Source organism: Sceloporus occidentalis, unplaced genomic scaffold (genome assembly GCF_023333645.1).
Source record: "Sceloporus occidentalis isolate IW3139 unplaced genomic scaffold, rSceOcc1.0.p SCAF_2, whole genome shotgun sequence".
Lineage (NCBI taxonomy): Eukaryota > Metazoa > Chordata > Lepidosauria > Squamata > Phrynosomatidae > Sceloporus > Sceloporus occidentalis.
The window spans coordinates 130,878,544-130,902,111 of record NW_028316982.1 but is presented as its reverse complement, the minus strand read 5'-3'; the positions used below and the strand labels follow the sequence as shown (position 1 = coordinate 130,902,111).

Below are 23,568 nucleotides of genomic sequence, written 5' to 3'. Positions count from 1 at the left end.
CATGGACCTTCATGAACTAAACGTGAGGCAAGAAACAAGGTTTATTCATTCACATCTTCCTGATTTATGTGGGTATGAAACTCAGCAAACTTGATCATAACTGTTAGAATGCTGGGAAGGGGGAGCAATGGGGGACATACTTTATATACTCATGTATAAGTCTTGAAATTTTAGTCAAAAAATTGATCCATAAAACCTGAGTCGACTTATCCATGGGTCAATGTAAGTACCGGACTGTCCTTTTATTAAAAAAGGAACCATCCCCTGATGAAAGACAAGAGTGTAATCTGTCCTGAAAGCACTGACCTTCCTCTACTCTCTTACCCATCCAGCCTTTAGTGTGAGCAGAAACAGTTATACCTGCTGGAATTTTGCAAATTCTTTGGCATTGTTTTCTTTGCTTCATCCTTTAGATTTTTTGTTACATGCACCTTGGTTTTAACCTCGACTTGTCCGCAAGTCATGTCAAAATCCATAATTTTGACACCAGAACCTACCCTTGACTTATACATGAGGTTGACTTAGAATCATAGAATCATAGAGTTGGAAGAGACCACAAGGGCCATCCAGTCCAACCCCCTGCCATGCAGGAAATCACAATCAAAGCATCCCTGACAGATGGCCATCCAGCCCTGCTTGAAGACCTCCAAGGAAGGAGACTCCACTACACTCTGAGGAAGTGTGTTCCACTGTCGAACAGCCCTTACTGTCAGGAAGTTCCTCCTAATGTTGAGGTGGAATCTTTTTTCCTGTAGTTTGCACCCATTGCTCCGGGTCCTAGACTTAAAGTCGGGTATATATGATAACCTAGATGCCTGCCTGTTAAAGAGGAGATAGATGAAGTATAGTTAGTACAGTCACTAAGAAATTGCATCTGCACTGCAGAAATCATCAAGTTGACACCACTTTAACTGCTATGACTAAATGCTATGGAATCCTGGGAATTGTAGTCTGATAAGACACTTAGCCTTCTCTGTCAGAGAGCTCTGGTGCCACAATAAACTACAAATTCCAAAATTCCATGGCACTGAGCCAAAGCAGTTAAAGTGGTGTCAACCTAGGTTATTTCTCCAGTGGAGATGCAGAGGCAGAAAGAAGTCCAGTTAAGGAAAAGAGAAATTGATAACATTTGAAGAGAGTTTAGAGAGCTGAGAATGCAGAATGAGTTCAAGGAGTTCATGTTTAACCTAACTGTTATACTGTATAATAAATCTTTACTTGTTTTGTTTTCTACAACTGTGTCTGTTTTCATTTAAGAATGGAAAGGCTCACACTTTAACCAAGTGACCACTTGACCCACTGATCAACATAGCCACTTGTCCAGAAGAGCAGTCACCTTGAGGCCTGAGTACCAGATCGAGGAAGAGATTTTATGGCTTAAAGAACATGATAGCAATAGCAAGTACATTTCTATGCTGCTTATCAGTGCACTTAAGCACTCCCTGAGCGGTTTACAAAGTGTAAGCTAATTGCCCCCAACAATCTGGGTACTCGTTTTACTAAACAAGAGAAGGATGCAAGCCTGAGTCTAGCTTGAGCCCCTTCACTGGTATTGAACTCGCAACCTTATGGTTTGTGAGTAAGTGGCTGCAGTAACATTTAACTACTGTGCCACCAGGGCTCATGATGAGTGACTGGGCTGCATGGGTTGGAACTGTATAAAAATGAACCTGACTTTCCACCCTCTCTGGCAGTAAAAATGCAAGAACAAGAAATTAAATAAGTAACAAATAAGCAACATGACACTAAAAATTGACCCTCTTATCTCAATGGGCAAGAAGGACACTTATCAATGTGGTGACCAGCTAGTTCTGTTCTACTGTTTATATAGATGCAGTATAGGTATCTGCAGCCAACTTGAAATGTGGCAGACAGGCACCCACCAGCCACTTAGCTTTCTCCTCAGGTGGAGAGTCATAGGTGGATAGTAGAAATTGTGAAGGAGGGACAGGACTGGAATGAGTAGTTAAAAAGTAAATTTGAAAACTTACGCAACACAATCATCAATCTCAAGTGTTTCCCCCACTGCTGACTGATACCATTCATACCACAGAAAAGGAATCAAATATACTGAAAATGCATAATGAATAAAACCCTTGTCTTCATTCATTCAGAAAGCAAAATGAAACAGAAAAAAGCATCTAAACCTTATAAACCCTTGCTGTGATTGGTCCTTCCCTTTTGCAGCCTTGGATAATATGTTCTCTTTTCTGTTTTTACATACAGCATTTTCTTACCACCACTTTGAATCTACTTCATGACCTTTTTGGTACATTTGGCCTTCCTTTTCCTTATAGCAGCCCAAAGGCATCTGAAAGCTGTCAACAACTAAAAATATCCTGCTCCTGCAGCCTTTCCAAGGAAGCCACTGATCCCATGCTTTTTGTTTTCTCTTTGCTTCCTTGCGCTCTGAATACTCCACAGTTTGTTTCTGTATTTGCAAACATGAGGGTAATGCAACCACAGACAGCAGATCAAATGGAACCAGAACCAATTACAGCAAAGTCACACAAAAAGATGTTTATATCACCGCAAATCAAAATGGTTTTCACTCATTTTCAGCAGAATTCAACCTCTGTGAAAGAGAATTATGCACAGCCTGTCTTGAAGATTGTAGTTTTAAAATCCTGAAGAGAAAAACATATTTGATCGGAATAAACTAAGATGACATCTTAGGTCAGTTCCAACTCTATGTATAGATTTTCTGAAAAACATGTTTTTGCTAACTGCAGAGTTGGGGATAGGAAAAAAAAGTTTCACTTTGTTGTTATTGTTAGCATGCAAAGGTATTTGGGACCCAGCTATATATGTAGAGATAAGTGCATACTGGCACAGAAAGTCATGACATACCACTATTGCATACTTTCTGGGAACTCCATCATAAAGCAAGTTACACAGAGTTCACCACTGAATAACCTCATGTTCTCCAACTTCTGGTTATCTGATACAACCCTGAGGGCTAAAAATATTATACAGGACATATCATTTTAAATACATAATGCATAATCAGAATTACCCAGCTGTTTTAGCAAATCAGTTCAGTAGCCATATGAATTTAGGTGCCATTGTATGTTGTTGTTAAATGAACACCTCAATTTTCTGTCAAATGATAGAAAGTGGCACACTTCACATGTGCATTGATTCGGCTTCAGAAAGCCTATACATTTCATTGTGGTGATTAAGTCACAGTAGTAACACATTTTGATAAAAATTAATCATTTAAAAATTGCAAAAAAAATATTAGAAAAGATATTCAGTAAGGATAATTCTGATCACTTACGTTTCAATGGTGTCCTTAACACAAATGTATTGGTTTCAGCAAGTGTTGGAAATGTAGTTTGTAATCAGGAAGCAAATCCATGCAAGATTCCTGCAAGGAAAAGAACAGTTCTTAAGAAAAGTCTCCTGAGCTTTCTAGGCAAAAATAAAATCACAGAAGCAAATAACAGCACCTGGAAGCACACATTTATATAAGAATCGATATTTTCTGTTTTCTCCTCATAGCCCCTATTCATGTATTATTTTAAAAGGTAACAAACAATGTGGTTATTTGAAATAGCAAGCAACTATTAGAATCAGGACGTGGTGTTAAGTGATGCAAGAAGCCTTACCAATGAAGTCACAAAGCAGTTGAAACAGACAAACAGCCCAGCATATTCTTGTGTGATTTGTCCAGGGATATTATAAAGCCATGTTTCTACTGCATGATTAATTTAAATAAATACACTTCTTGTCGCAAAGATACCGTGCTGCAAACCCTGTTGTCAATTTTGGATGGAGGTATTTACCACTACTGTAAACAGCCACAGAAACAACAGTGTGCACATTTAATGGAGCCATGGATTAATTTCAAACTCATCACGTAATCTTGTGCTATTTCCCACGAGATCACCAAACAGGTTGCAGCACTGCGAGACATTATTTCCATATTTATTGGAAATAACACTGGAGCCAAGGCAAGGCACTATTCCCTTTGAGCATTCTCATGATGAGAATAAAATTAACTCATTCTGCCACAGCAGGATTCTACATTTTCTGTTCTGTGGCACCTAGAGAAGTCACTCAAAATGACAAACTACACTGTCAATATTGTCGTGATATTACCAACTACCATTATCCTAGGAAATTATGCCCAATTTAGTGATCCAAACCTGTATCCAATTTGTGATGCAAATTGCACCAGGGCATTCTGATACGCAAATCACTGACCAAGCTGACTTATCCAGCTGATCTGCAAAGCCTGAACAACTTTAAAGCTACAAGGCTATTTTTTGCCACAGAGTAAAGCAAACAAATGAGCCCCTGAGTGGGACAAAACCAAGTTAATATTCCCATGCTGCTATCTTTTCAAGATTCCTACACTTGAAAGAAACCCTTTTAACATTAAAAAAACAAAAACCACCTTTTCTACTAACACACAAGGATGTATTTGATATTTGTTTTTAAGGCTTAAGAGAACAAATTTAGTACATTATTCACAGAGTTGGTTGCACAACCAACCCATTTTACATACTGAGTTTTCATTTTATCCATATAGTTTAACCAAAGTTATACAGTATATATATAAGTGAAACTCGAATAACTGCCTTTTTGAAGTATGGAAGTAGGTACCTAAAATGTCCTTTGTTTATTAAACTGTGAGTTATTGCTACTTGGAAAAAAAGTGCTGTTAAAACATTTTCTATCATTTCATATTATAAGAACATACAATAACTAAAATGCCTTCCAGAAAGAAACATGTGTGCCCTTATTTTTACAGTCCTACAGGTTAAAATTCACTTTCACCAATTAAAACTGGGCCTGAATTAATCAACGAAGCTCCCATTAATTAATGTGCTGACTAAACTGACTAAACAATCTATTTTTCTTATTGAGATAGATGGTCATTTGATGCAGAGTGCACTGGCAGCTAAATGTAAAAACCAAAGGTATGCATAAGTCCATGCAACATGTCCATCCTCCATGAGTAACCACCAGCTTTTTGTGGAAAAGTGTTCTGCATTTGGGAAACGGCATAGAAAATGTTTGCTTTATGTTATGTTAAATCATGGGACAAAGTGATTGTAATAATGAATAGTATAGTGCCAAACGTTACCATCCATACAAAGCTTGTGTGGCACCACATCCATTATTGGAGTCTCTTTTGTCCCTCAACCCTATTCAGCTGTTAATCAGCAGCCTGTCCCATTCTCTTAGGAATAAAATTCCAAGAAACAGGCTGGGGAATTAAGACAGTGGCTCTTTTATTGTCAAACTAATTAAATGTAATTAAATTAATGGCAGCATGGAATTGAAAGTATTTTTAAAATCAAAAAGCATTTGCTTTACATTTATAAAGAGTACAGTGACTACATTCTTTTACGGTAATTGCCAATATAACAACATAGTTGGTGGTTGAGTTCCTGACAGAGGAGCGATTTAGAGTGTCAGGATTCATTAGCAAGTGGATGACTGATAAATAATTGAGTTAATTTTAAGCTGATGGACAATGTTCTGAAAGCAAAAAGTACTTTGTTCTGTGCATTTAAATCAGACTTTGTCTACCACATCCTCAGGTAGCATGCAAAAAGCTTATAGTTGCTTATCTGGTGATGTTAAAAATTTGGAACTACATTTTGATTTTTTAAAATATCATTAAAGATACTTCTGCTATAGTAAGGATGCCTTTGCCATATTTTTTAAAAATAGAAAAAAAAAAAAAAACAGTACTGATGATCTCCTACTGCAAAGGTGCTCATCCTTTGCCATCCAGATGTTTTGAACTTCAGAATCTCTTAGCATTGGCCAAGCTGCTGAAGCTGCTGGGAGATGACATCCAAAATGTGTGGAGGACCAAAGTTTGAGAACTAGACTATCACTGTTCTCTGTTCTCACTCTACACACATATAAACACACACAGAGACACACACACATCCCATCTTACAACAGCAGAATGTAGCCTAGAAAATGTTACAATACCTCTTTCCAGACTCCACAACACACATCCTTACTTACTCATTTGGAACATCAAAGCAGGGCTTAGTGATAGACAAACAAACAACCAGCTTGTTATGCTAAATCTGACACTTGCAGGAACCTTCCACAAACTGGTAGCCTCCAGATGTTTGACTATAGCCTCCATCATGCCCAACAAGTATTTGAGCCAATGCTCTTCTAGATTATCTCTCTCTTCTGATAATGAAAGATAAGCATTCAATTTTTTATGCAGGACTTTCTGGAATCATGTTATGTTCTGTACAAGCAACTTTCTGGGTTCATTTACTTATCATATATACTCGTGTATAAGTTGACACCACTTTGCTCCTTCCTTCTCCCTCTCTGGACTGCTCTCAAGGGTCACAGTCTGGGCATGAAAAATGTGGGCACAAACCTCAGATTTCTCTCCCTTCCCTATAACTTTCCCCAAAGCTGATGGCTTGCAAAAAGGGGGACACAGACCTCTGATTTCTCTCCTCGCCTCCCTCCCTTCTCCACAGCTTTCCCAAGGCTCGCAGAGAAATATTACTGAATGGACCAGTATATACGTCTACCTAGGATTTTGGAGTTCATTTTGGGGCTTAAATTTTTTAACATATAGATGAGTATATACGGTATCTGTTTATGGAACACTATGGTCTGGATCAGCCGTATTCTCTGGACAAATTTGATTACTATTAAAAGGCAGGTTGTTTTTCAATAATAAAGTAGAATTAGATAGAGAAGGTTCATATACATATCCTGCCCCTTCCTTCCTTCTGTTCCCTTCCCTTCCCTTCCCTCCATCTTTTCTTTCTTCTCTCTCTCTCATACACATGGACAATTTACAGACAAAAATCAAGATACTCCTTTAAGACCAAGAATACTCGATAGAAAGATATAGGCCCGGTACAGACTCAGAAAGCGGCAGTCGCGAGCCAATTTTAGGGCTCAGGAATGCGGAGCGTCCGCACACTCCCAAGCTCTACCGTGCACTGCTGGAGCCATCATGGCTTGGCCTTGTCCACATGGGGGCTACCATGATGATGCAGGCACTGCACAGCGTCCAAACATTGCCATGCCGTGCCATGCCGTGCATCTGTGTGCACGAGTGCGCCAATGGCACAACAATGGCACCCGGCGCGTGGACTAAAAAAAACCCGCTTTCAGTGGCTTCTTTTTAGTCCTGACAGAGACCACGCTGTCTTAGTTGGTGCGGCCTCCTTCCAACAGAAAAACAGGCGGCTACAGGCCGCCCTTTTGGAGCGGTCTGTTGAGCCCCATAATTGCTTCATAATATGTTATCAGCAATTTAGAAGAAGTATGATCAGCAGTAATATGTAAAATGTTGTGCTTTTCGGTCCAAATATTTCATGTTCATCTACATACATTTCCATGTATGGGTTTGTATTACAAATAAGAAATAGTCCCCATGTCCCCATCCCTCAGAGGTTTACCTCAAGGACCTGTAGGATGGGAGAGGTTTAAGCCCAGATAACAGACGTTCTAGCCATTCACACCAATGAAATGTACAAAACATACTCCACCTCCACTGGGAATTATCCTTCAGTACAGATGGAACACATGCAAAAACAGTGCTATACCATCAGTTCCAACTGTAAACCTGGCCAAAGACACATAAAATTTATTAGCTAATACAATAATTCACATGCTTCAAGTGCAGAAGAGCAGATACAGCAGCACAAATTGCTGAAAGACACTGAAAGCAAGTACAAGATGCAGATATTCACACTGTTGTAATATATCTTCTAGAATAGCCACTTGTGACCAATTTATGTTAGTCTGTGTTCTGTATCCCATCTTTACACAGAATATAGTATGCTTCTCCAACACTGCTAAGAAGAAAGAATCTAATAGTAACATAATTAATTAGCTTCCGTCACGTATATCATTGGAACATATTGGGGCCAGTCAGTTTACAGAGAAGAGAAACAGAATTGTAGATAACTTTTCCATTTCTCAAAGACAGAAGAACTTAGATTTTAAAATGTTTTATTCACATATCAGGAATATTGGTCTGCTTCTCAGTCCCACCACCACCACCACTCTTCTGAATTCTCACAACGCCTGTAACTAGTGATGATGCAGGAAGGGCCAAGATAAGTCAGCGCAACACAACAACTCCCTCTATACAAGATGCCTGGTGGGGATCACTGGCATCACTAGGATTGGTGTCACCCAGTGTGGTAGCTCATGGTGTCACCCCAACTGACCTCCCATTTCACACCACACAGAATCCTTAGTAATGCTTTTTTGCACCAATGTGACTCAGAAATCATAATTCCCACATACTACTGAATATAATGCTAATAGTTGTGACAAACAACTAGCAAAATTAAAATTATGCCTTCAAACTGCATTATCATACAGACAACCTAAATGTATTTACATATGCATAGTGATGTTTTGGTTAAAATGTGATGTTTTTAAGGAAAATTTTAAAAGAATTTTAAAAAATTTAAAGTTCATTTTTTGAAAAAAAATTAATTTGAAATTTTGATTTTTAAAAATGCTGGGGCCTCTCCTTTCTCCTCCTACTGAGTTTCACCCCACTCCCACCATCTCTTAAAGCATTTTGAAAGGAAGTAGGTGAATGCTACCGTCCATTTCTACCAAAAGGTAGGTATTTTCAGAGCAGTGGCGTTATCCCCCTTTGGTTGTCACCTGGGGCAGTCCACATACCCCACGCACTCTAATGATGCTACTGGTGGGAATTATTAGGGAGGTTGTTCTGTCACTGTAATGTTTATCAGAAAATCCTCTTCTGGATGTTGATAGATTCTGTCCCCCATGGGAAAAAAGGCTCCTCAAGAAGGACACAAAGCACTTCACGTGTCCTGCTTACCTCTGCTAAGGGCAGCACAGCAGGGGAATATGCAAAGGAGTAGTCCAGAGTCCAACCCAAGGGTCACACAATACCAGTCAGTCACAGCAAAGGGCAGAGGCAAGAGCGTAGTCACAAGGCAGGTCCAGAGGTCAGATAACTTGAATCCAAGAGCAAGGAATACAAGAACAAGAAGGCTGCAAGACTGGTTGTTGGCTGCAAAGAACCTCTGCAGCTGTAGGTCTTTTAAAATACCTCTGCTTCTCTCATCTGAAACCTATTACCTCTCCTCTTGGCTTCTAGCCTAGAAGACCTCCTCAAGGACTCCTTGACCTGCCTTCTCTCCACAGGTCCTAGCACCTGCAGCCTAGAGTTCACAGATTCTGTTCCTCCCTCTGCAGCTTCCTGAGCCTGCTCTAGGACTGCTGATCCAGGCAGCCCCAGATCTGCCTCATCCATGTATTCAGAGTCTGAATCTTCTGACTGTGGCTCAAAGTCAGGCCCAGGGCAGTCCATGACATAATGTGGGAGAACTCTAATTTCAATTTTTGCCTTGAGGCACTGAAATGGCCTCTGATGAGATACTATTTCATTTGCCAAAAATTTCTAGTTTCACTATTTGCCAGGAAATTAGCAAGTTTGATGCAAACAGACATACAGCTCATCACTAGGACACTCTTGACAAAAAAAAAAAAAAGATTTTCAAGCCTGGCATAAACATCGCACCAATGTGGCTTGATCATCCTGAAAAGGTGGAAGAAGTGAGTGTGTCTAAATGCCTGACACGCTTCCTCAATTGTCATGCAATCATCATTCCCTCCTTTGGGTCCCTGAATCGTTCCTGGGGAGCAGATTTCCTATGAACGCTAGAGGGAGTGACAATTCCCTGGCAATTGAGGAAGTGAATCAGGCATTTAGACACACACGCTTCCTGTGCCTCTGTCCTGGACTGCGGCCAGCACACACAAACAATGCCGATAAGAATGGCTTAGCAAGGCAATTAGCAAAGCAACTGGAAGCAGTCCACAAACCTTGCAAGGAGTGAGCGTTAGAGAGCAAGCCCAAAGTCAGGAAAACAGAGGTCAGAGTAGTCAGTCCAGTCCAGGGTCAGGGCAGTCAGAAGGTAGGAAGAGTCCAGTCCGCTCCAAGGTCAAGAGTCAAAGCAACAAGGAGTCAAGATACACAGAGCCAGTGCAGGCAGCAATCACACCAAAGGATCATGTAATAAACTCTGGCATTGAATTGGTGTCTCCCTGCTTCTTAAGTAGGAGATTCTTTCCTCAGTGCCAGCTGAGGTTTGTTTGCCAAACCTCCTGGACGTGTGTCTGCCAGCACTCTCAGCCCTGCGTTGTTTAAAGGAGGGAACCTCCAGGCCTGGTTCCTCCCCAGAGTCACCACTAGGCTGCTGTGCCACCAGAAGAATCCCATCAGCACTAGGACCTGGCTGAGCCTCCTCCTCTGGGGCTGGGAGATCAGGGCTGGATTCTGGCAGAGCAGGATTAGCACCTGGTGTAGCTTCAATTACCTCTTGCTCTGGAGGAGCCTCATCCTCCGAGACCTGCTCTTGGCTGGCCATGACAGCCTTTTCAGGATGATTGAGCCATGTTGGAGTGACGTTTATGCCAAGTATGAAAATCTTCAAAAGTCACATGGGTCAACACAGCCAATCAGATTCAGTATCAGCAAGAATAAGCAAAAACAGCAACAGCGTGGGCAGAGTACAAGAAGAATGGTCAAAAACACCATTAATATCAGGATATTAATAGTTCTAAACTTGGGAAAGTGAACTAAATATATTAATATCTGATACTGATTGGTCCACTATCTGGTCATTTCCCTTGTTGAAATCGAGATCAGCCTTAACTAGAGAGAATTTTTTAAAGATAGTTCACAAATGGTATATGGCCCCTATTAGACTATCGCAAATGATAAAATCTATGTCACCTCTATGCTGGAGAGGATGCCCAGCTTTTTTATATATATAAAAAAAAAACACCATATGAATAATATTTGCCATGAGAGCTGAAAATAGCTAATAACTTGAATTTCTATTTTGATAAAGATGTACACACAGTCAATCATACCCAGGGCAAATTATATACAGGACAGCAAGAACAAAGGTGTGTTAAATAGTTTCAGCTTAGCATTAGCCATCACAGTTTTGCATGGATCTTAAGTCTTAAGTCATATATAATATTTCACACTTATTATCTTTAATCACAGATGTGAGTGACAGTCCTCTTGAGATCCCAACCAAGTCCTAAAACCAATATACTGTGGAGTTGTGAACAATGAAATAGCAGCTGACATCTAGAGGGCAAATGACAGGAAACTCAGGATTAATTAAATTAAATTAAATGTTCAGTATTGGCCTGTGAATCTTTTTCAGATGGTTAGAGGTCAACTTAATGAAGGTCCAGTAGATATAACGCTGAACCACTAAACACTTGTTGCTTCCAGTTTGCCTTATATTTTACAGATAAGTATCATTCATATCTGCTACAAGGTAGATGCCATGATTTTAACAGAATAGATGTTAACAATTCTGCCTGGAAGGCAGAGGTTTTATCAGTGACCAGCTTTTGCTGTTCTAGCAAGTAGCCTGTTCTGCAGGCAGATTTTGTTTCAGTTACACATCCATTGGTTGCATGCTAGCTTCCTGGCATGTGCTCTCTGCAGTTGTCTAATCATTTCTAAGATGAATTTAAGGAATGGGAACTAAACCTTTAAACCCCTGAACAGCTTGGGGACATGTACCAGAGAGACCACCTGGACTCATGCATCCAGTACTTGTGTGCAACTGCCTTGACTGGCACCCAAGGCCCTCCTCTTTGAACCATTAGGAAGGGTTGCTGTGCTGGCTGATAGAATGGCCTTTTCTATGGTGGCCCTATATTTCTGCCCCCCAGATCCGCACTTGAATGGCTTGTGGTGCTTATAACTGTTTTATCTGCTAATGCTCTTTTAATGTTTCTCTTTGCCACCATTATTTCCATCTGTTTTATATATTAATCCATTAATTCATTCTTTAAATATTTTAATATTATTGCTTTTCTATGATCTTAATATGCTTGGGTTTTTTTAAACTGACTATAGTAAACAGCTTCAGAAGCTAATTTATTCTGAAAGACCATTTAGAAATCCATTCTATAAAATAAACCAAATAAAACTATGCTACAACCAAATCATTGCCATATAGAGAAACTGCTCATGATTAATTGATTACAAGGGAAAGGTAGCAGCTGAATGTAAGAATGTCTGAAGCTGCCTAAAATGCATTTTCCCTTTTCTTCCTCTTTCACCATTTATAAAATAGATACATTACCACTCCAGCATTGCTAAAACGATCCCGGAGAACAAGATGAAAGAGGAAATATAAATGATATTATTAAAGACTAACCAGCTTAATCTCAGATTTTGTCTGTCTGACACTGGTCTTCTTTCTTCCAAATAATCAATTCCACCCTAACTCCTGGCCCCTTTCAAGCTTCTAGAGATCAAATAAATGTGGTCAAATCCACCTGTTTTTCTTCAGATCTAAGTGAGGAAAAAGCTACTTAGATCCTCAAATCCTTTTGGAATTAAAAAGACTTGATAATCTTCCTTTGCTCCTTGTCCCTTTTTGTAGCTGAATGTGCTGTACATCATCAAGTACACATAATGGGAGAGGCATTCACACAGTCCATTACCCTTGGGCAGGCAGCGCCGCAGGCCTATTGTTGTCAATAGGTTTAAACAAATCTATGTCAATCTGTAATCTCTCTTCTTCCTTACTTGTTACATGTATGTTGCATTTCATTTCACTTCCAATACCAGAACTGTCCACCATAGATTGAACTACACATTAAAAACAGAACCTGTTTTGTGGGCCACAGACATGGCATTCAGACCACCACTTTCTGACCCATCCATTTCAGGTACCTGCTGGACAGCACAGCGATTGAAGCAACATGGGAACCTCCAAGTGAGCTACTTGCTCTGGCAAGAACTAGGTGTACTCTGAGGCTTCACAGGTCACTCCATCCTATCTACCACTCCTAATTTCAATGTCCATCTGAATATTCTGAATCCTTAAAGGGCAACTCCACCCACAGATTTAAGACAAATGCTTATCTTCCTGGCATACTCCCTGTACTACTAGACATGGCCAGTGTATCAAGAGGTACTTGCCTCCTTGGCCATGAGTGAAAGAGACAAGGCTCTTAAAGCAAGACAAAGGAGTGGCACTAAAAGGGAATAAGGAATTGAAAGGTCTAGTTTGCAAAGGTCAAAGGTTTCTTCAAGAGATGGACAGAAGAAGGTCTGCCTTCTCCAGTCAGCAAATATTATATTGTGGAGGATTATTTTATACACACACACACACACACACACACACACACACACACCACATGCTATTAAAACAACATGGACTTGAAACAATTACTAGGGAAGATGTAGGAAGAAAGTGTAAAGGCACGCTTGTTGCTGAACACAAAGAAAACAAAAATAATGACCACAGAGGATCTGCATAAATTCAATCTAGACAATGAGGGAATCGAAATAGTTAAATATTTTCAGTTCCTTGAATCAAACATCAGAATGAAGACTGCAGTCAAGAAATAAAACAAACACTAGAAATGGGAAGGGCAGCAATGAACCGATAAGATAAGATCCTAAAGAGTAAATATACTGAGCACTAAAGTTAGAATCATCCAGTCCATTGCATTCCACATCACTATGTATGAATATGAAAGCTGGACAGTGAAGAATGTGGATAAAAAGAAAATCAACTCATTTGATATGTGGTGCTGGAGAAAAGTGCTGAGAATACCGTGGACAGCCCAAAAGAGTTCCTTGTACAGATCTTGGAAGCCAAGATAATTAAATTGAGACTGTCACACTTTGGCCACATCATGAGAAGGCATGAATCATTGGAAAAGACAAAAATGCTAGGAAAGGTAGAAGTCAGCAGAAAGAGAGGAAGACTGAATACTAGATGGAAAGACTCTATCAGGGAGGTCAGGGGCCTGAATCTAAAAAACTTAAGCAGAGCAGTGGAGGACAGGGGCTTGGAAATGTCTCATCCATAAGGTCATCATGAGTCGAGGGCAACCCAAGGGCAGCTAATAACATCAATTAAAAGATCCTAGGGCCCTTTTCAAGCTTCTCTGCAAACACACTGTGACTAGGAGCAATATCTGATTAATTGCCATACCTTAACACCTGACTAAGGTCCGAAACACATTGCAGAAACAATCCAGTTTGAGACCATTTTAATTGCCCTGGCTCAATGCTAGCGAGTTCTGGGAACTATAGTTCTTTGAGACATTGAGCCTTCTCTGTCAGAGAGCTCTGGTGCCACACTAAACTACAGTTCCCAGGAATCCCTAGCACTGAGCCAAGGCAGTTAAAGCAGTCTCAAACTGGATTATTTCTGCAGTGTGTTTGGGACCTAAGGCAAACAACATTTGTATCTTTCTAAATTTTGAAGGAGACTTTGAAGTTCAGAATCCTATGCTCTCACCATGAAACATTTAGCAATGACTAGGACACATCATGGGTACACGCATGAAAGACCTAACTCTGATTCAACCTTCGCCATTGGGCAAAGGTTACAGTTTTTCATTTGCAGTGGTTGAGAAAAGGTACAAAGTTGTCAACAGGAATAAATGAGGAAGACACGTTATAACTGCAAGATCCCACAAATTCTTAATCTAATTCTGAGGCAGAAGGGTAGAAATCTCAAAGCTTCCCTTCTCCCACAAGGTTACAGGGCTTCTCATAGAGTGTATTAAAGATCTTTCTTTTTACAAAAGATGATAGTACTATGATTTATACTTACTCAACTACCCTCCCCAGCTTACTTTTACTAGAGGTCATTAACACACTCACCCGAGACTGTTGTGTTGTTTGCTATTTCTACAGTTTAATTTCTAAGTCTGATAAAGTAGCCTTGAATATTTCAGAAACTGTCACAGAGGGAAATAAAAGCAACAGCACACACTGTGGCACCTTTTACAGAATCCCTGATGTGACATAACTTCATAGATGAGAAATATAGGGACAACAAAGGGAATCTATTAAAGCTAATGTGAAAAGCAGAGAAGCATTTGCCTACAAGAAGACAGCAGTTATTTAGCTGAGAACAACAATGAGTGCCTCACAGAGAGGCCACAAACCTGCTTGCCACTTTTTACCCTGCTTTCTTCTTTTATGCTTTTCAAGTGATCATTTAGCTTTGTGATTGTATTTTCGATATAATTGCAAATATACAAGGTTTTCTTATTGTGACAGTCAGCACAACCATTCATAAGTCAATCTGATCATATAGTCCCATTTCAGTTCTTCTCCACTGTTTAATTCATTCAGATCTACCCTTTCCTTTCAGACTGACTGTTTACCCACCAGTGGAAACCAACATGTCAGCTATAGGCTTCTGCCAACTAATTATAATGTACTGATATGATGATTCACAGCACTTTGAATATTGAGTGACTAACCAAGATGATTAATTCATATCAACCTGACAAAGGGTTACAGTGAAAACAATATGGAGCCTTTTCCATTTGATCATCTCTTTGTCCCAGTCTCTCCAAACACACTGTGACTTGGGGTAATATTGATTTAACATCATGTCTTAACACCAAACCAAACTAAGACAAACTTGGTGCCTTTCTGATCTGCAAAGCAGTTCCATTTCAGATTCCTAACCAAGAAAAGACTTTACATGGCGCATTTAGCAAGGTCTAGGGCCAATCACGAGACAACCTAAATAAAATCTAATTAGCCATTTGTGTGTTTTTTTAGTGGTAACCTAAAACCACTATACCTATGAGATGTCTTTATAAATTCATCTTCTAGAATTACTGCCAATTATTTTAGAGTAACACTATGGAGGGCGATTGTAAGGACGGGTGGGGTAGTGCTAGGGCCCAGGCTAGACAGCTGCATAGGTTCTGAGGGCAACACCTGAATTATTTTCATATCTCTGGAACTCTGCAGATCATGGTACACTATTTTTGACAAACCAGCATAGTTATTCTGGCCACATCTAGTTTGTCCTTTTTGGCTTTTTTAGGTATTTTGAGGGCGAGGTGCAGCCCTTCCCTAAGCCTTTTAATGGAGAATCCCAACTTCTGGAGGTCTCAAGAGAAGAGGTGATTCTCCATTTTCGACCAATTTTTATGGGGTTGTCAGGGTCTGAAATAACCAAGAGGCCATATAACCCATCCACCCACCCTCACTTCTATAGGTTGCACAATTCTCACACTTGTCTTAGAATGTAGAGCTAAAACTGGGAGATTTATACTGAAATCCCACCTACACACCCTGGAAATGGAAGTGGAAGTAAACTCCAAATTCCATGAATATTATCTCTGTGTGAACATGTATAGGATTGCACTACCACTTCTCCACAAAACTGATCAAATAAAATATAAATTCTAAGCAGCACCCTGGACAGCTCTGAGTTTCAGCAGCTGACAGCCCTAGTTTGAGGCTTAAAATAAGGCTGCCCCTCAATCTGAGTGGTGCACTCTGCTGTCATTGAGAGACGTTTCTTGTAGTTAAAGGGGTCTTCTCTGTTTTTACAGATCCAATGATGTTAGGATACCTCTGGTTCCAGGGTCGAATCCAAGAGCAATAGTGTGGACAGAGTTGGCTAGAAAGAGAAATCTCTCTCATGCTGGAATGTCTGAAGAAGTGATTCCATACACGATTGATTCAAAGCAGAATTGTCTCCCACTTCCATCATCACTCTGAGAATTCACCACTGAACACAAGAATTCTGGCTACGCAGCAAAGCCAGGTACCAGTGATCACTTCCAAATTATTTTATGTACTGGGTATATCAGCAGGTATTTGCCACAATAGTGAGCCAGCATGATGTAGGGGTTTGAACACTGGACTATGAATCTACAGACCAGGGTTCAAATCCTGGGGCAGCCATGGACACACACTAGGTGACTTTGGACAAGCCACACACTATCTCAGCCTCAGAGGATAGCAATGGCAAAACCCCTCTGAAGCAAACCCTATCATAGGGTTGCCTTAGGGTTACCATAAGTCAGAAATTACTTGAAGACACACAACAACAACAACAACAATTTGCCACCATCCTGTGAGCCCAGTGAAGGTGACCCTGCTTCAGATCCCAGAAATAAAATGTATCATATTTATGATGGTGCACATGAAATACTTCTGCAGAATGGCACTGACATTTTGGAATTTGCCAAGAAATCCCTTGGGAACCCAAGCTTGCTTGTTTACCACAATTCTTTTTTTTTTCAGAGAAGTTTATTAATTTTATTGCATTAAAATTAAGTTTTATTATGTATCCATTTTTGGTTTCTTCTGGTCCTAATGCTTCACAACTTTGCCATGTTTGTTTTATACAATTTGTAATTTAACTGTTATTTGCATTGAGCACAGTTCAGGAGTACCCAGAATAGCTTACAATAAGCCATAAAAATCCATAATATGATTACTCTCAATAAATCTTTCAGCCTTCCCAATCTTTCTCGGGTATTTCTAGAATAACGCTGACAATATCTACATAATCCACACACTGGTGTTTTTGCAACATATGTATTTTTAAATATATTTATATTTTGGATAGGAGGAGAAACATGTTTATTCATGCTAATCTGAGCCCTAAAGCAAGCGTGAGATTCATATATAAATAAAAACAAGCCATTTTATTAATCATTCATAAAACAATTTTACTGTACAAAGAACTTTACAATCCCTGTGTCACTATGAATAGCACTGCACAAAAATCATTCCACTGGTGAAACTATGTAAGACCACAAAGCAGTTGTGAAGTGAAAAAAATGTCTTATACTGTATTTGTTTTAAAGCACATGCAATCTGTTTAGGTTTGCTGGAAAGAGTGCAAAACACCAAATGTGGAAATCTATCATAACCCAAATTACTTGGAAATACTTTGGTGATTTAGCTTCTTGTGGTCTAAGCAAAAAGTTGCAACTCCAATACCTTGCTGCAGAGAGGTGAGGAAGCTGGATCTTATGGTAATGCACACTTCCCAGTGCAAGCAAACAACTCAGTGGCTGCACTAATGCATGCTTTAAACACTTTCATTGTTATCTCCCACTCTGTTTTAGCTAGTCTTATTTATTTAGACTATTTTATTTTGTATGGCATTTCATTAAATTTGCTTTTAGTTAGTCTGTGTCCGTTTTAACCCCCTACTAACTGTATTTAGTATTCTATTGATATGGTTAGCTGACTAATCAATAAACTTGTTGTTGTTGTTGCATGCTTGTGGTGAAGAGGATGGTGTCAAAGAGCTCCTTTAAAGTTGGCAGAGATCTCTTCAAAGATGAAATCTTGTGCCTTGCACATTTGTCAATAGTTTTAAATTGATCTCTTGTATATATGTATATATTTATCCAAAGTGGTCAAAATGACATACATACCCCTGTATGAAAGATATTACTATCTGGCTCCTGAATATACCCGTGTAATAATCAAGGTGGCCTAAGTATACGAGACTTGAACAAAACAGCTCACAGAGGTCTCTCATTCTTAGGGTTGCAATAAGTTGAAGTCAATTTATATGCTGTCAAATAACAGCAACAATAAATTGATGACAAATCTGATCAAGAGGGTTTTAAACTAAATATCTGAGGTTTGGAAATGATAGTTCAAACATCTGTCCAAAAACAAGCCCTAAATACATGGATGTGAATTCTAGTGGAAAAGCTGATGGAGAGGAAGGGAGCCTTGCAGTAAATTAAAGATGAGAAAAGACAAGGCTTTACCTGTCTATAAACCAATATAAAGATTTTGGGAAATAAACATGATGAGCTTGAAAGTGTATCACAGGAAGGTAAATATGACTTCATAGATATAATGAGACTTGGCAGAATGTCTCCACTTGTTTGAATATAATAACTGAAGGATGTAACCTGTTAAAAAAGGATAGATAGGGCAAAATAAAAGGGGGAGTAGCATTATATGTAAAAGACAAATTCACTTGTACAGAAATCTATAAGAGTGATCACAGTGGACCAGTTGAACCATTTGGATAAGTATAAATGAAAAAAATAAATAAAAACATTATGGTAGGACTGAGTTTACTACAGTGGTAGAATTCAAAGATATAGCCATGTTAGTCTGTAGAATCAGTGTGAAGAGAGATCATGTAGCACCTTTAAGACTAACTGAAAGAAAGAAATTGGCAGCATGAGCTTTCGTAGACATTTGGATGCATCTGAGGAAGTAGACTGAAGTTTACGAAAGCTCATGTTGTCAATTTCTTTCAGTTAGTCTCAAAGGTGCTACAAGATCTCTCTATGCACTGAGTTTACTACACACCACCAAACCAAGAAGAAGTCGTAGATGATGCTTTTCTAAAATAAATCTCTGAAATCTCAAAGATGCAAGAATTAGCAGTAAGGTGTGACTTTGATTATCCTAGTACCTGCTCAGAGATTAACTATGCTAACAAATTCATGATGTGTCATGTATATAATTTTCTCTTTCAAAAGGTAAAGAATGAACAAGAGGATCAGCAATCTTAGACATGATCCTAACCAGTAGAGAGGAGTTGGTCACCAGAATCAAAATACTTGATACTTTAGGGGAAGTGGCCATGTACTGCGTGAACTCATGATTGCAGGACAGACCAAAGAAGACTCTCAATTTCAAGAAAGCTGATTTGATCTATCTTAGTGAAACAGTAGGTAGAATTCCATTGCTAGAGATGCTAAAGGAAAAAGACACCCAGCATGGGTGGGAGTTCATGAAGAAGGACCTACTAAAAGCACAATCACTAACAATCCCATTGAAGAAGAAAAATTGAAAGCTTCTGAAAAAGCCAATGTGGTCATACAGTAACCTCAAAGAAGTGAAGCATGTTCAATGAATGGAAGGAAGGCTGGATCACCAAAGAAGAGTAGAGATGTGTAACCCAAGGTTTCAGGAATAGTGTAACAAAAACTAATGCTCAACATGAGCTGAGACTGGCTAGGAAAGCAGGAAGCAACAAAAGGGGGCATTTCAAATTTGACTGAAGCAAGCGAATGACCAACAAAACAGTGGGACAGTTGCTCAGCAAATGTGCAGGACCAGATGAACTGTATCCCAGAGTATTGGGGGGAAACCCGCTAATATACTCTTTACAGTTTGCCCTAATTTTTCAGAAATCTTGGGGAACAGATGAGGTGCCAGAGGAATGGAGATGAGCAAACATTGTCCCTCTATTCAAAAAGGGCAAAAAAAGAGGATCCGGGGAACTATAGGCCAGTTAACCTGACCTCAATATCAGGAAAATTATTAGAATAGATTAAGCAGGAGTCTATCTGTAAGCATCTTGATGGCAAGGCAGTGATCAGTAGGAGCCAGCATGGGTTTGTCAAGAACAATTCCTAATAAACAAATCTTTATTATTATTATTATTATTATTGGCTTACTAGTTTATTGTTACTACTGTATTATTATTGGATTACTAGGCGGGAATATTGTTGATGTCATTTATCTGGATTTCAGCAAAGTATTTGATAAAGAACCCCATAATATTTTGACTAGCAAACTGATTAAATATGGATTGAGGGAAGCAATTACAGATGGATCCATAATTGGTTGGAAAACTGTGCTCAAAGAATTGTCATCAGTGGCTGCACTTCAAATTATAAAGAGGTCTCAAGTTGATTGCCACAGGATTTTTCTTCAATATTTGTATTAATGGCTCAGATGAAATGGGAGGAGGGAATTCTTATCAAGTTTACAGATGGTAAAGAACTGGGAGAGGTAGCTAACACATTGAAAATAGGAACAGAATTCAAAAGGACCTTGACAAACAAGAAAATTGGTCAGAAATTATTATAAATTCAATAGCGCAAGTGAAAAATTCTATAGTTAGGCCATAAAAACCAAACAAGGAATATTTGGCTAGGCAGTACAACAAGTGAAAAAGGCCCAAAATACATAGCCCAAATAATGCAGCTTCTGGTCGCTTTAGAGGTGTGGTGTTCAAACAATGTGTGCTCCCAAAGTGGCCAGAAGCTGCTCCCACATCACCTGAAAGAGTCTGGCACCACCGCAAAAGGGAGCAGAAATAATCGGCTCCTGGCAGTGCCAGCTTGGAACTACAACGACAAACACCTTTGGAAGCAGCCGGAGTACCAGAAGCTGGCTACCAGTCCTGAAAAACACCAAAATCAAGACTCAACACATGCAAATGAACATCACCCGGGGTCAGGGGGTTTCCCAGCAGACAATGGATCATTAATTAAATGGACACCCTGAGGCCTTGCCATTCACCAACAGGCCAACACAGATTAACATGTAAATCACTTCCACCCAACCAAAGGTCACAGCCTATATACCCCACACACCTCCATGCCACCATTCTCTGAAGATGTCAGCCCCATATGCAGGCAAAACATCAGGAATAAATTCTTCCAGAACACGGACACATAGCTGTAAAATCCCCCAAAAAACTACTTCAATGACTGTCACAAAGAGGTGGGTGCAGGCTTGTTCTCTGCTGTCAAGAGGGTAGAACCAGGTCTAATGGTTTTAAGTTACAGGAGGGTAGATTTTGAATGGACATTAGAAGGAATGTCTTGACAGTAAGAGTCATTCAGCAATGGAATCCAAGTACCTGGAAAGTACATGGAAGTTTCTTCCTCTGGAAGTCTTCAAAAAGAGGCTGGACAGCTACCTGCTTTAGCTGGAAATCCTGTATTGAGCAGGGAGTTGGGTTTAATGGCCTGTGATGCCTGTTCCAGCTCTATAATTCTAAGATGTGAGTGTGTACAGATGCCCTCAACTTATGGTGACCCTATGAATTTCATAGGACTTTCTTATGCAAGTAATACTCAGAGAGGATTTTGCCCGTTCCTACCTTTGGAATATAGCCTACAGCATGTGGTATGCTGGACATTAAAATTAAAGAAAGAAAGAAATCTCCCTGAAGCCATTTAGTTAGTTCTTTTCAGAGGTGAGTGATTGTTGTTGTTGTTTCCTATTTCCTTGTCCTGATGGCATGTTTTAGAGTTTTTAGAATTTAATTATATTATACTGGTTTAACAGCATCTGTACACTACACTGACATTCAAAAAGATGACTGATAGTTTTAAAATGTTTAACTGATTAATTAATTAATTGGAATAAATCAAGGACTTCACGACAACTTGTCATGGCATTGCCTTTCTTAGGTCACTAAAGACCACAGTCATGGCTTTAAAACTGCTCAGCATAAAACTGCAAGGAGGCACAAAGCAACAAAAACCTCTCATCAAATGCCCCTGTCACTTAGCTTAATGAAAGTATGCAAATTGCTAGATTATAGGAAAGGCCTGGGACCACATCAGCAAGTAACCAACTTAGGAAGAAATCTATAGAGATGCAGCAATCCAATTTGTCTTTGCAATAAAGCTAGTTGGTTTCTTTAAGATAATTCCATTCGCTTTTGTATTTGGTGGCTTGGCAGCCTGTGTGCTACACACAGAGAACCAATAGCTTCGTCTCCTGGGAAGGAAGATTATATTTTGCTACAGACATAGACAGGAAGTGAACATGTAGACATCATTTCCCTTAGTGTCTGCCTCTGCCACCCCACCACCCCACCCCCATTTTAAAGAAAGGGTTTACTTTGAAGATAATTCAATTTATATACCTTTTATGCCATGTTATTATTTGATCTAATATAACTAACACTGAAAATGTAAAGCCATGAAGCCAAGAACAGGAGCTCTGTAAGACCATGTTTTTTTTATTAAAGCTTGCACTAGAAAACAAGCTAGTGAATTATGTCCATCATTGTTTTTATCTGAATGCTTTTGAGTAAAATAGGACCCATTGATCTAAGAAATAGAGCAAATGTGTAGGTGTTACATTTATACTGTTTTATCAGCAGATCACAGGCCCAAATCTATGAACATGGGAAGACCATAAGGTTGAAATAAACAGTGCTTCTTCCACAGTAATTGCAGAATAAACTGCCAAGGACTTTTCCTCATTTTCCTTTTCCTTCCTGCCTCTAAAACTTTCTGTGCGCAGAGATAAGGCAATAGGAGGAAATGCAAAATGACACATACTAATTTAGTGTGACTAATTTGCATGATTAGTATATCTAATATACATATGATGCCTATTAGGCCACCCAGTTTTAAACTATAGGGCTATGGCAACCCTGAAAAGCAGCAAGGCTAATGGTTTAGCTGCTGGAATACTGCAAAGGGAGCATATGTTAGGCAGACCCATGGAAAGGCTGAAAAGAATATAATTTCAATAGGCAAATGTTATAATCATAGAATAACTGGATCTTGGAGCCGGAAGGGACCACAAGGACTGTCCAGTCCAACCTTCTCCCTGCAGGAATACACAACTAAACAAACCCTGGAACCCTTCCGATCTCTGTTTTAAAATACTCCAAATATGGAGAGTCCACTACCCTCTCAGGCAGTCTGTTCCACTGTCAAACGGCTCTCACAGTAAAGACATTTGTCCTAAAGATAAAGCTCAACATTTCAGTCAAACTCTGAGACACCTGGATTTTAAATTTGTATTTCTTGATGCCATTGAACTAGTTGTTTTTGAGCCCCATTTCATTCATCAGGGCCAAAGGTGTTGGTGCAGACTTAGTCTACATTGATATAAATGGGATCTCAAGAGAATGGAAAAAAGACAGGAGATGTTACAGATCAAAATGTCCTGTTCTTCTCTGAGTCAAGAAAAACCTGTTAGAAATCATATCATGTAGAGATTGCTTCCAGGTGTCTAGGCATGTGAATTTCCATTAGGTGGGAAAGAGTGGGCGT

At 39.5% G+C, this 23,568-nt stretch overlaps 1 protein-coding gene across 4 annotated transcripts in view; it reads right to left on the bottom strand.

Moving 5' to 3' along the window:
* ENOX1 (ecto-NOX disulfide-thiol exchanger 1) overlaps nucleotides 1-23,568 on the bottom strand; it is a 497,438-nt gene that overhangs the window by 364,552 nt on the left and 109,318 nt on the right. For all 4 annotated transcript variants that reach the window (XM_089511006.1, XM_089511011.1, XM_089511009.1 and 1 more), the window contains exon 3: nucleotides 3,281-3,370. The gene's annotated coding sequence lies outside the window, so the exon portion shown is untranslated. The remainder of the gene's footprint in view (nucleotides 1-3,280; nucleotides 3,371-23,568) is intronic.